The sequence below is a fragment of the Trachemys scripta genome, chromosome 5 (genome assembly GCF_013100865.1).
Source record: "Trachemys scripta elegans isolate TJP31775 chromosome 5, CAS_Tse_1.0, whole genome shotgun sequence".
Taxonomy (NCBI): Eukaryota; Metazoa; Chordata; order Testudines; family Emydidae; genus Trachemys; species Trachemys scripta.
Genome location: NC_048302.1, coordinates 133,304,276 through 133,318,474, shown reverse-complemented (window position 1 = coordinate 133,318,474; position 14,199 = coordinate 133,304,276). Strand labels below are relative to the sequence as shown.

At 45.7% G+C, this 14,199-nt stretch overlaps 1 long non-coding RNA gene across 2 annotated transcripts in view; it reads left to right on the top strand.

Annotated features, from left to right (window-relative positions):
- LOC117877546 overlaps positions 1-13,430 on the top strand; it is a 39,746-nt gene extending 26,316 nt beyond the window's left edge. Inside the window, exons 2-5 of one of the 2 annotated variants that reach the window (XR_004645748.1) lie at positions 6,604-6,769; positions 7,578-7,738; positions 11,506-11,637; positions 13,391-13,430. This is a non-coding gene — a long non-coding RNA (uncharacterized LOC117877546). Of the gene's footprint in view, positions 1-6,603; positions 6,770-7,577; positions 7,739-11,505; positions 12,046-13,390 lie in introns of those variants that run through there. The other variant, XR_004645747.1, reaches the window with a different exon arrangement.
- Positions 13,431-14,199: the final 769 nt, after the last annotated feature.

Sequence of the window (14,199 nt, the reverse complement as noted above, 5' to 3'; positions counted from 1 at the left end):
TGGCTCCACTTCCCCTGCCCCACACCATTCAGTTCCAGTTATTGCCTCCCCATTGGCCCATTGTTTGGGAACTGAGAGCCAATCCAGTTTTGGCCAGCCTCCCCCACCCATGCCTCCACCAATGAGGAGGCAGTAACTATGTGCATGCAGGTGGAGATGAGCAGAGCTGGAGTGACCACTGCAGCGCCAGGGAGCAGGTAGGAGCTGGGGTGATGGGCTCCTATCCCGTCCCATGCAAGGCATTCTTCCGCCTCTTGTGTTCCAGGGGCAGAGGAGACTGTACAAATGGGATGGCCTGTATCTCACAGGTAGGGAAGCTAATCTTGGGTACAGACTAGCTGGAGCAGCCAGGAAGACGTCAAGCTAGTAACCCAAGAGGAGGGTGCTAAGCAGGCAAATGAAGTTCAAACTTAGCATGTCGCAGACAAAAGTGATCCGGTGCAGCAGAGAATTTTTCAGGTGCTCATATACCAACACTAGACATCTGGGTAACAAGCCAGAGGAACTGGAAATTCTCATTGATGAGAAGAAATTTGATGTAACCGGCATTACTGAAACCTGCTGGGTCGATTAGCATGATCTGAATGTTACAATCATTGGTTATAACCCTGTTCAGGAAGGCTAGAGTGGGTAAAAGAAGTATGTGGGGCATGACACTCTGAATTAAAGACACCTTTACCTGTTTCAGAGTTATTGATAACTCAGAACCACAGGATCTTGAATGCATGTGGATCAATGTGCCAACTACCAAAGCCCAGAGAAGGTAGGGGCGGGTTCTCTTACAATCCACTGAAGAAAGTGCTGATCAGTTGGAGAGGGTCAGAGAAGAGCCACAAGAATGATTAAAGGGTTAAAAAACCTGCCTTATAATGATAGACTCAAGGAGCTCAGTTTGCTTAGTTAACAAGGAGAAGGTTAAGGGTGACTTGATTACAGTTTATAAGTATCTACATGGGAAATAAATATTTAATAACAGGCACTTGAATCTAGAACCCATTAGAGTTTTCTAGAGCAGTGGTTCCCAAACTAGGGCCGCCACTTGTTCAGGGAAAGCCCCTGTTGGGCCGGGCTGTTTTTTTTACCTGCCGCGTCCGCAGGTTTGGCCAATCACAGCTTCCAGTGGCTGTGGTTCGCCGTTCCAGGCCAATGGGGGCTGCAGGAAGCGGCCGCCAGCACGTCCCTCGGCCCGCACCGCTTCCCGCAGCTCCCATTGGCCGAGAACAGTGAACCACGGCCGCTGCGAACTGCGATCGCCTGAACCTGCGGACGCGGCAGGTAAACAAACCGGCCTGGCCCGACGGGCTTTCTCTGCACAAGCGGCGCCCCTAGTTTGAGAACCACTGCTCTAGAGAAAGGTATAATGTGATCCAATAGCTGGAAGTTGAAACTAGACAAATTCAGACTGCAAATAAGGTGTAAATTTTTAACAGTGAGGGTGATTAACTACTGGAACAATTTACTAAGGGTCACAGTGCATTCTTCATCATTGGCAATTTTGTAAATTAATATTGGATGTTTTTCTAAATTATCTGCTCTAGAAATTATTTGGGGGGAAGTTATCTGATCTGTGATATACAAGAGGATTGCCTAGATGATCACAATGGTCCTTTTTGGCCTTGACATCGATTAATGAAACCAGAGACCAAGATAAGTTATTCCTTAAGCACCTGTTTCTAATGTATAGAAAGGAAAACTGTGTTGTTATGGGAAACTTCAGTATGGGAGATATATTCTGGCAGTTTCTTACAACCAAGAGTAAAACATTAGAGATTCTAAAAATAATAGATAATTTTCTATCAAAAGAGATATTGCACCCATCATCAAGTAACTCTCTTTTGAACTTCCTTATGACAGATAATGATGAAGTAATCTCTGGACTATAAATTGGTGGTTGCCTAGGGACCAGTGATCATGACCTGATTACATTCAACATGGAGGAACAGAGGCCAGTTTCAACTACTAATATATATATTAGGTGCTTCAAAGGGTATAATTACCCAGAACTGAGGAAAATTATAAGCAAATATGACTGGTAGGAAAAATATATACAGAAAAATGTGAATGGTATTGGGCGCTCTTTAAGAAGATTTTGTTAAATGGTCAAAAAGCTATGATTCCATAATCAAGAAAGAGAAGGATTTTAGTTAAAAGGTCATACTGGTTCAGTTGTTAAATGAAGACAGAAATAAAAAAGCAACATATAACACATGGAAAAAGGACAAATAAAAATCAATATAAGTTAGAAGTTATGAAGTGCAGATAATTGATAAGGGAAGCTAAAAATAGGGGAAAATCATGGCTGTCAGAGGCTAGGACAAAAAAGAATTTTTAAATTTATTAGGAACAAAATAAATTCTAGCAATGGTATAGGCATATTATTAGATGGAGATCGTCAAGTTGATAATTATGCTGATATTGCAGAAGTGTTCAAAATATTTCTGTTCTGCATTTGAAAAGAAGTGGGATGATGTACTCGTAGCATATAAAGATGATGAAGTACTTTCCAGTCCATCTGTAGTCAAGGAAGATGTTAAACAGCAAGCACTAGGGATAACACAAGAGATATTGCACCCTGTCAGGAGGCCCAGATAACTTGAACCTAAGAGTCATAAAAGAGCTGACTGAGATCATCTCTGGCCCACTGATATTAATTTTTAATTAAGACAGAATTGGAATTCAATTGACTTGTACTGTCAATTACTTGGAATACTGGGAAAATTCCAGGAGACTCAAAGTGTGCTAATGTTGTGTCAATATTCAAAAAAGGGCAATTGGGATGATCCGGGTAACTCTAGGCTGGATGCCCCGACATCAATCCCAGGCAAAATAATGGAAAACCTGTTATAGAATTCAATGAATAGACAACATGGTTTTTATGGAAAATAGTTCCTGTCAAACAAATCTAATTTCATTTATTGAGATTACAACTTTAGTTGATAAAGGTAACTGCATAGATTTAATATGATTACACTTTTGTAAGGCATTTCATGTAGTACCACACAACATTCTGACTAAAAAATGTGCACTGCCTAATATCAGTAAAACACATTAAATGGATTAAGATCTGGCAGATCTGGGTTCTAGTGGGGTTGTGCAATGATTGGAAAATAAATTTAAAATCACTGCTGATTAAAAATTGCAGCTGACACAAAGACTGGTGGAATGGCAGATAATGATGAGGACAGGACAAAATGTGTTCTACTATGGCCAAAGGCAAAGTTACACATCTAGGAATAAGGAATGTAGGCCACACCTACCGAATGAGGGATTGTAGCCTGGGAAGTAGGAATCTACCTGGGAATGTTAACAAGGTGACTCTTGTGGTCTTGAGGCAGCAGAAATCAGCTGTGTCATCTCAGAATGTAGGGCTCGAAGAGACTTCAAGAGGCCCCTAATCCTTTCCCCTTGCACTGAGGCAGGATCAAATGTACCTAGAGCATCTATGACAGATGTTCATCCAACCTGTTCTTAAAACCCTCCAATGACAGAGATTCCACAACCTTCCGTGTCCCAGTGCTTCACCATCCTTAGTTAGAAAATGTTTCCTAATATCTAACCTAAATCTCTGTTACGGCAAACTAATCATAGAATTGGAATGGACTTCAAGAGGTCATCTAGTCCAGTCCGCTGCACTCAAGGCAGGACTAAGTATTATCTAGACCATCCCTGAGAGGTGTTTGTCTAACCTGCTCTTTAACATCTCCAATGATGGAGATTCTACAACTTCCCTAGGCAATTTATTCCAATTTATAACCACTCTGACAGGAAGTTTTTCCTAATGTCCAACTTAAACCGCCCTTGCTGCAATTTAAGCCCCTGCTTCTTGTCCTATCCTCAAAGGTTAAGAAGAATAATTTTTCTCTCTCCTTGTAACAACCTTTTATGTACTTGAAAACTGTTATCATGTCCCCTCCCAGCCTTCTCTTCTCCAGACTAAATGAACCCAATTTTTTCAATCTTCCCTCATAGGTCATGTTTTCTAGACCTTTAATCATTTTTGTTGCTCTTCTCTGGACTTTCTCCAATTGGTCCACATCTTTCCTGAAATGTGACGCTCAGAACTGGACACAATACTCCAGTTGAAGCCTAATCAGCGCGGGGTAGAGTGGAGGAATTACTTCTCGTGTCTTGTTATAATACTCCTGCTAATACATCCCAGAATCATGTTTGCTTTTTTTTGCAACAGCCTTACACTGTTGACTCATATTTAGCTTGTGACCCCCAGATCCCTTTCCACAGTACTCTTTCCTAGGCCGTCATTTCCTATTTTGAATGTGTGCAACTGACTGTTCCTTCCTAAGTGGAGTACTTTGCATTTGTCCTTATTGAATTTCATCCTGTTTACTTCAGACCATTTCTCCAGTTTGTCCAGATCATTTTGAATTTTAATCCTAACCTCCAAAGCACTTGCAACCCCTCCCAGCTTGGTATCGTCCACAAACTTTATAAGTGTACTCTCTATGCCATTATCTAAATCATTGATGAAGATATTGAACAGAACCAGACCCAGAACCGATCCCTCTGGCACCCCACTCGTTATGTCCTTCCAACATGACTGTGAACCACCGATAACTACTCTCTGGGAATGATTTTCCAACCAGTTATGCACCCACCTTATAGTAGCTCCACCTAGGTTGTATTTCCCTAGTTTGTTTATGAGAAGATCATGTGAGACAGTATCAGAAGATACTTGACCATTCCTGATGTAGTCTACAATATTCTGTTAATATGCTTGTGATTCCACAATATTAAGTGGAAGCAGGAGAGTTATGCTGCAGAATTGAGACTTGCAATCAGCTTGGGAGATCTGAAATGCCTCAGATGTGCACAGAAGAATGGTGTGGTGATTAAAGGAGTGGAATGGGATTCAAATTACCTTCAGCAAGTTATGGCCTCTCTCCGTGCCTCAGTTTCCCATATGTAAAATGGAGATAAGACTCCCTTCATCTATTGAGATTGTAAACTCTGGTGGAGGGGCTGTCATCTGTTACTATGCATGCACAGTGCCTGCCACAATGGGGCTCCAATCTCAGTTGAGATCTCTAGATGCAATTGTATTACAAATTAGAATTTTATTAATATTTTTTTCAGTTAAAAGAAAAAAGTAGACCTGGCGCCCAGGACTGCATCAATTCTAAAAGCGGCAAAAACCAAAATAAAAATCAAGAATGTGTTTCATGCTTGAAACTTCCTAACCTCAGAAAAACGGTCCACATTGCAGCTTTATTGGATTTGGGCTATTCCCTTAGGTCCTACGCTCCCAGCGTGAGTTCATTAGTGCAGCTCAGTTTTCCTTTATATGAAGGTATCTTCTCTCAGTCCCGAGCTGCAGTCTGAAGACGCTTACACAGAGAGACAGAGGCACGGAACCCAAGAGGAGACAGCAGAAGCCCAGGGAGAAGAGACAGGAGGCGAGCGTCAAGCCTGCAAGACGAAGGAAATGGATCCAAATGAGAGAGGCGCGTTGAATGACTTGTGGCGTGGTCTGGCCCTGGAGATCAAACACAGACGCGGTCCTCGCAAAGTTGAAATGAATTGTGTTGGGGTTTGGATTACGGTCACAAGGATGATTGTTTTCCAAAATGATCCCTTGCTTTACTGCTCTCGCTGGCTGAGTCGCCTTGTTTGTCGCTCGCAACAAAATGCTGGATTGATTTGCTGCTGCTTTTTCCAGTCCAGTCTTCTCATGCTTGGCAGTAGGTTGGCACCTGCGGTTAGTCCCTTTGCAATGGCCAGGCAAAGCTATAACTCACTGCCCCTATTTTAGAATGGCAGCCAAAGTTGGAGTCTCTTGCAACTATCGTGTGTGTGGGGTCTCCGCCGTGCTATGGTCCCAAACTCTATCTTCAAATGGTCCTGGCTCATCTGCCAGCTGCCCCTGGGCTCAGGCAAATGCTGTAGGTGCCTCCGCTGCTTAAGGTTCTAGCAGCTGATGGGGGGCCACCACACTTCTCTCAAGGTTACCCTGACAATGTGACCCATTTCTCCCCAACTGCCCTTCCACCTGGCCACCTCCCTCCCTCCCCAGCCCAGGGAGAAAAGCAGCAGCAGATTCCCCTTTAAAAGGTTCCCCCCTTAGCAGATTCCCCCCAGCACACTGCCCACTGAAGCCCCATTGCTACTCAGCAGATTCATCGCATGTTTCTCGGCATGTCCCTCTAAGAAGGGCAGGACAGGGGAGACTCCCCAAAGCATGGCTCCCTCCCCTGCCTCCCTTTATAAGAGCCCGTTTACAGCCTGGCCTCTCCTTGATGTTAACCCAGAAAGTGTTCCCCAGCCCACCAAGGGGCCCGAGGGGCACCTTAAACCAAGGTGCCTGATAGGAACGGGAGGGGTGGAGGACTTACCCCTTTCTTCGCATCACATTGTGGCGCCCTCATTTAAATTGATGAGTCCCAGGCCTGCTCGTCGAGTAAGGTGCTGTGCAAGGGGCCGGATGCTCAGCTGGTGTAAATTGATATAGCTCCATTGGCTGAAGATCTGGTGGTAGGTTCTAGCCCTCTGTTACGTGTTAACTTCCTAACCTAACTGGGCCATTTGAATGCTAACATGATTGAGGGCAGGCGATTTCTTTATCTTTGTTTTTTTGTTTTTTTTTTGTAGCTTCTAAGGCCAGAAGGAACCACTGTGATCATCTAGGCTGACCCCCTGTATAACCCGGGTCATAGAACCTCTCTGAATTCATTCCCATTTGAACTAATCATTTAGAAAAACATCCAATCTTGATGTAAAGGTGTCCAATGATGGAGAGTCCACCACAACCCTGGCGGTAAGTTGATCCAATGATTAATTCCTCTCTCTGTTATAAATATGTGCCTTATTTCTCAACTGATTTTGTCACGCTTCACAGCTGCTGGATAATAGAATCATAGAATATCAGGGTTGGAAGGGACCTCAGGAGATCATCTAGTCCAACACCCTGCTCAAAGCAGGACCAATCCCCAATCTTGTTGTTCCTGTGTTTGTTAGACTGAAGAGCTCTTTATTATCAACATATTTGCTTCCCAGGAAAACACCAAGGAAATTAAATGCAAAAAAACCCCAGTCAATGTCAGTGCATCTTAAGTCTGAGATTTTTCAAAGGAGGATGTGGGAGGAATTAAGCACCCAAATCCCATGGGATTTCAGTGGGATCTGCACACCTAATTCCCAGAGGTTCCTTTGAAAATCCCAGTCTATTTTGGCAGCCTTGAACTTCAATGAATTTAATTTATTTTTTTGCATTTCCTACTTGAATATATTTATAGTTTGCAACACAGCGAGTTACTTGTGTAGATCCCCTACCACTGAGAGAATAATGTACATAGTCATTTCTGTATGTCTGTTTTTCTTCCCTTTTTAATTTAAAGCCTGCTGCTAAGAATTAAAAATGACTTCTTGGAATATAGTTATTTGCTTGGAAGCAATAAAACTCCATTAGCCTTCAGATTCTATATAGGCTTCCAGTTTTTTATCACCACTCTGACTACTGTCCAGAGCCTTGGAGTTTATTATGGATCTCTTTGCATTTCATTTGTGGTTGTCTGGATTCTATTAGTGATTAACTCTGTGTGCTTCCATCTTCTTAATAATGCCAGGGGCCTCACTGACTCTTCTTCTCCATGCCTGGAGGCTCATCAGCTTTGATCCAGGACCTGCTCACAGATGAACAGAACAATCATCAGCATCCTCTGTCTGTTTCATTCATCCACTCATGGTTGTCATCTCACCGGGCCGGCTCCAGGCACCAGCTGATCAGGTAGATGCTTGGGGCGGCCAAGGGGAAGGGGCAGCACGTCGGGCTCTTTGGCGGCGGGTCCCTCTCGGAGGGAAGGACCTGCCACCGAATTGCCGCCAAAGAAGAAAGCGGCGCTGTGGAGCTACCGCCGATTGTGATCGCGGCTTCTTTTTTTTTTTTTCCCACCGCTTGGAACGGCAAACACCCTGGAGCCAGCCCTGTCATCTCATCAGCCTCCTTGGAGCGAGGTGTAAGAAGCTGGGGATAAACAAGACAGGAACTCTGACAGGAAGTGAATAGTGAAGAGCAGGGAGGATTGGTTTACGCTGGGTTGGAGGGAGCTACCATTAAAAAAACCAAACTGAACCAAGGGGAGTTGCACAGCATTTGAGCTTGCCCAGGACATGGTTTGGCCTACGGCTGTCCTTAGTTTGAACAAGGTGGGCTATTGCTGGAGTTGTAATGTTTGATACTGCCATCCCTTCACTGTGTCAATCTCCTTATGGACATGCCGGCGATTCTTGGGAGGGGAGCAATTTTTGCAGCCGTGTGCAAAAATAGTCAGCTAAAGGACAAAGCACAGAATGGTCCAGAAAAGCCAGTGCATTATTTGTTCTTGGATAATTATCTTAGGGCTGGTCTACACTTTGGGGGGGGGGTGTCAATGTAAGATACGCAACTTCAGCTACGGGAATAGCATAGCTGGAGTTGACGTATCTTATTTCGACTTACCTCCCATCCTCACGGCACGGGATCGACTCCGGGTGGAGTTCCGGAGTCGACGGGAGCGCGATATATTGATCCCTGATAGATTGATCACTTAGTACCCTTAGTGTGAATGACCAATCAACCACAACCCTGCTATGGTACCAAGATTTGGGTATCCCCATCACTTTAAAATTTAGGGCCAGATCAGCAGATGACATGAATCAGAGTAGCTCCATTGGGTGAACTCCCAGTTTGCCCCAGCTGGGGTCCTGGCCCAGTATTGCTACTGCATTTTACTACATATAATCCAACCTCCAGCCTGCAGAATTAGCAGAAGTGAAAGTTCTCTCCCAAAGATCAGGTCGATGGCAAGCCAGAGGCAAGAGGAAAGGTAGGAGATTCTGATGACAAAGGGAAGGGACATGTGAGCAGAGAGGTAAGTGAAACAGAGCAATAATGTAATTTATTTCCTCAGTTATATTATAGTGGTATCAGTAGCAGACTAATGGCCGTATGGTTCCAGATAAAACATGGAATACAGTTTCTAGTGTCTGCTATGAAGATGTAACTGTTATTCCCTTTGGCAAGTCAATTCCTTTTATATCTCATGTCTCCACCTGCAACAGGGCTTCAGACTCCCCCCACCAATAACAGTCTAATTTTAAAAGTCAAGCAAATCTGTGCCTGCATGTTGAGTCTTTTGCTCTTTAGCCAACAAATACAAATATGCAGACACCACGTGGGCTCAGCGAGGTGCCAAAGAACAGTGCTTACTAACTGTCCACAAACATACTAGGCCTTGCTGAGTGATAAAGCTCAGTGGTTCATGAGCCAAATTCGCAATCACCATTACCCAAAAGAGGCACAGTGGTGTGAAATCAGAGTAAAAGCAACCTGATTGGTTAATAACTTAGAGGGGTTAATAATTAAATCAGGCAGTGTTTTAATATCACGTGCTGCAAAGAGCCGCAGGAGATGCATTAAAGAGCCACTTGCACTCCCGAGCCTCGGTCTGAGTATCACTGGCCTAGCTATATACACATGGCTGCTCTAGTACTTTCTGGCAGCTTCTATAACTTAGAACACAGTGAGCACCACTAGAGGGCTCACAAACTATGTAAAGGGGTACAACCCTATTCCTATAAACTACCCCGCAAAACTGATACATCAGGCCGACAAGGGGCTTGCTTCTGATCTCACTAATACTGCTGTAAATCAGGCATAACGACATTGAAGTCAGTGCCCAGCTAGCGTTAAATCAATCAGGCCTCAAATTCCTGGCCCGTGTTAATAAAAACACCTGTGGCCATCAGCATTTAGATGATTGTTTACTTCTGATTCACATCTTGAGCGCCTGTACAATCTACTGCAAACGGCGCCCCCTTCTGTTGAGAAGGGGGCGGAGCCTGGCCTGTAGGCGGGCCATGAGGAGTACCACCACTTTTTGTTTTCCAATTTGAGCCCAGGTTTGGGGGGGATGATGACTGGAATAGTATAGAATCACTGACCCCGTCGGGCATCATATTATGTCAGAGGATCTATGTAATGTGTCTGATTCCTTCCGCCTTTCTGTTACATTATGACATCAAACGTACACAACGGCTGTAGAATTCTTCCCTAGCAAATAGCACGGGCTCTCCAGACTATGCCATGCTTGTGCAGACCGCCAAGCACTAATTCTGCAATCTCTTCCTCTCATACCAACAAACATCCAATTAAAATGTGCAGTTACCATGGTTTCTTCAGCACCAACCCAGGTAGCTTATCTGTGAAGCGGAGTTTCGTGAAGTGTATTTTCTCATTAGAAAATGTATTCGTTAGGTGGCTGCTCCTTCAAAATGTTCCATCCAGTCCAGTTTTTTGCTTGTTTATTCCTTGAGTGTTCTAACTCAATGCACGCACAAATGTCCTGAAACGGAAGGGCCTGTGAAGAACTTGATGTGACAGATTTTTTTAGCTGACATTAAGCAAACAGAGATGAGGGCTGGGGACAAGGAATGTCCATTACTGGGCGGGGTGATGATCTGTATAAACACAAGAAGTTCCTGCAGAAAAAGATGGGTTTTATTGCATTCTCTTTCAATTCACTCCTCCTCTCCCCCCCCCCCCCCCACTCCCATGTAAAAGTAAATTTCAGACTATTTTACAATGCAGCATGGATTTTGGGGTCAGAGTTTAAAATTAATATACAGGTTAGGAACTCTTATGATTTGCTCATTGGAAGTTTCAAAGCTCTTCTTTTACAGCCAGTAACAGATTATAACCCTGGAGACAACTAGGTCAGACTTGTTCATTAGGGTAAGATTTCAATTTGAAATTCAAACGTATAGCACCAGGCACTGTGCTACAAGGCCACTACCAAGATTTTTAAGTTGTGAGACAAGATGTAGAAATGAGGTTTCCTAGCCACCAAATCCAGACCGCCTGCCTGCCTGTCTGTCTGTCTCTGTCTGTCTATCTGAGCTCTCCAGTGCTGTGATTTCATTTCCGATTCTCGCCCTTCCCCCATTTGCTGCACCGTCCAGCTCTCTCTCCTCACCATGTTTCCCCCTCTTTGCTATTATTTCCAGCCTTCCCTTCCTCCCCTGATTTTCTTTTCCTGTTCTTAATTTTACTAGACCGCTGAGGCAGGCCAGTGAAGTGTATTGTACTAGACAACTGAGGGGGCCAGAAAAAGAGGCTGAGGTGTTTCTGAATAAATAGCAAAGAGCTCTCGCCACCACTAGCTGGCTATGGTCAGGGTCTTGTGAATTCCATGATTCTACTGTGGCAGATTTTACCCCTTCCCAATGACTGTATTCCAGAATCTCAGCTTTCATTAAAAAAAAAAAAATCCCAGTGCTTATAGTTGCTGGGAGAACCTTGAAAATGTGACCCAACTTCAAGCGGCTGCAATGATGCCTGCCTGAGTCTGCAGAGAGTCTGAAACAATAGGTCTGTGAGGTGTGAATTACCCCCTTTGTCTGCAGCCAGAGAACATGGCATTTTCCCAAGATGCCCTAGAATCCAGCATTCTTGCTGAGGGATTTGCCATTTTGCTATAGTTTGGCATTTTGTTTTCTGTCTCCCTTCTCTCCCAGGACCTGCCTACCACTGCTTCTTGCTCTCCTGCTTTCCCTGCAAGGGGAAGTTAGTCGGGTTATGGGGCATGCTCCCCATACTGCTCCATGGAGCCAGAGCTGGAGTCCATCTTGCAGCCATGGAGTGGGGAGGTGGGTAGTCAGAAGCCAAGGCTTGTGAGTTGGGTTGCTGCAGAACAGTGCAGCATTCAGGTCCCAGAGAGATGAGCATTTTATACTCCCCTCTTCCCCGTCAAATGTGAGGTAGGAAGTGGGGGAAGAGGTTCTGAGCCGAGCCTCCTTGACAGCATCATGGGCCTGGGGAGTGGAGACAGCTGCCTGGAGAGCACAGCGAAAAAAAACATCCCCAGAAATAATTACTGTCAAAAATAGCCAGGCAATCTGAATAGCTGAATTCATCGACAGTTGTGTGTGTTGGTGGGGGGATGGGATGGAAGGGTATTCCATGGCAATAGTACAGCGGTTCTCACACTGTGGGTCAGGACCCCAAAGTGGGTCGTGACCCCATTTCAATGGGGTCGCCAGGGCTGGCTTAGACTTGCTGGGGCTCGGGGCTGAAGCCCGAGGGATTCAACCCTGGGCGGTGGGGCTCAGGTTACAGGCCCCCGGGCTGGGGCTGAAGCCCTGGGGCTTCGGCTTTGACCCCTTCCCCGACCAGGGCAGTGGGGCACGGGCTTTGGCTTTGACTCCCCACCCAGGGCAGTGAGAATCACGCAGGCTCAGGCTTTGGTCCCCCCCCCCCCCCCCCCCCGCTGGGGTCGTTTAGTAATTTTTGTTGTCAGAAGGGGATTGCGACGCAATCCAGTTTGATAACCCCTGTGCTAAATCAAGCTTTCTCAGGGATCATTTGGTACTATCTGCTCACCCAAGGACAGCCCCTGCTTTCCGGGAAGGTTGGCATGATGCACAATAGTCTGCTGAGTGTATGTGCCGTAGAGCACCATTGACTTTAATGAAAGATTTCTGGAAAGCTGACAGATCTGTGATATATTCTTGCATCATAGAGTGGCAACACGGTCTGGTGCTAGCAGGAGCGGCGCCAGGGTTTTTGCCGCCCTAGGCTCCTCCTCTGAGCATTCGGCGGCAGGGGTCCTTCCGCTCCGCGTCTTCGGGGCACTTTGGCGGTGGGTCCTTCACTCGCTCTGGGACCCGCCGCCGAAGTGCCCCGAAGACGCGGAGCGGAAGGACCCCCGCCTCCAAATTTCCGCCGAGGACGGCAAAATGCCGCCCCCCAAATCCTGCCGCCCTAGGCGACCGCCTAGGGTCACCTAGTGGAAGCACCGGCCCTGGGTGCTAGGAGTAGGGGACCTGCAGGCCGAAGATCCTGATTCTGTTCCCAGATCTGTTACTATAGGGCCTGGGGTATGTCATAGAATCGTAGGACAGGAAGGGACCTCGAGAGGTCGTCTAGTCCAGTCCCCTGCATTCATGGCAGGACTAAGTATTATCTAGACCAGCAGTTCTCAAACTGGGGGTTGGGACCCCAAAGTGGGTCATGATCCCATTTTAATGCAGTCGCCAGGATCTGCATTAGATTTCCTGGGCCCAGGACTGAAGCTGAAGCCTGAGGGTCTCCGCACTGGGACAGTGGAGCTCAGGCTTTGTCCCCTCCCCGCCCCTCACCACCGGGGCCATATAGCAATGTTTTGGTCAGAGGGGGTCACAGTGCAATGAAGTTTGAGAAACTCCGCAATAGTATAAATTAACCGTGCAGTGCAGTTTGGAGGTTACTGCTGAAGGATTTGGTCCCATTCTGCTGCGGAATACATAGGGCCCTAGCTAAGGTATTCACCACTTCGTCCTGCTTACCGTTGCACTCTGGGTGGGATGAGCTCTGGGCTGGCACTCCATGACAGTGTAATAGCTCTCTTGTCTTTGTCATCAGCAAGGCTTGCCGGATCTCTATCAAGCGTTCTTAAAACAACAGTACCCACCTGCTGAAGTGAAGAAACAGATTGACAGAGCCAGAAGAATACCCAGAAATCACCTACTACAAGTCAGGCCCAACAAAGAAAGTAACAGAACGCCACTAGCCGTCACCTTCAGCCCCCAACTAAAACCTCTTCAGCGCATCATCAAAGATCTACAACCTATCCTGAAGGACAATCCCTCACTCTCACAGGCCTTGGGAGACAGTCCAGTCCTCGCTTACAGACAGCCCCCCAACCTGAAGCAAATACTCACCAGCAACTACATACCACACAACAAAAACACCAACCCAGGAACCAAACCCTGCAACAAACCCCGATGCCAACTCTGTCCACATATCTATTCAAGTGACACGATCATAGGACCTAACCACATCAGCCACACCATCAGGGGCTTGTTCACCTGCACATCTACCAATGTGATATATGCCATCATGTGCCAGCAATGCCCCTCTGCCATGTACATTGGCCAAACCGGACAGTCTCTAAGTTTCTATTCAAAAGAATAAATGGACACAAATCTGACATCAGGAATCATAACATTCAAAAACCAATAGGAGAACACTTCAATCTCTCTGGTCACTCAATAACAGACCTAAAAGTGGCAATTCTTCAATAAAAAACAAAAACAGACTCCAACGTGAAACTGCAGAACTGGAATTAATTTGTAAACTGGACACAATCAGATTAGACCTGAATAAAGACTGGGGGTGTTGGGTCATTACAAAACCTAAACCTAATTTCCCCAATACTAATTTCCCCCTAC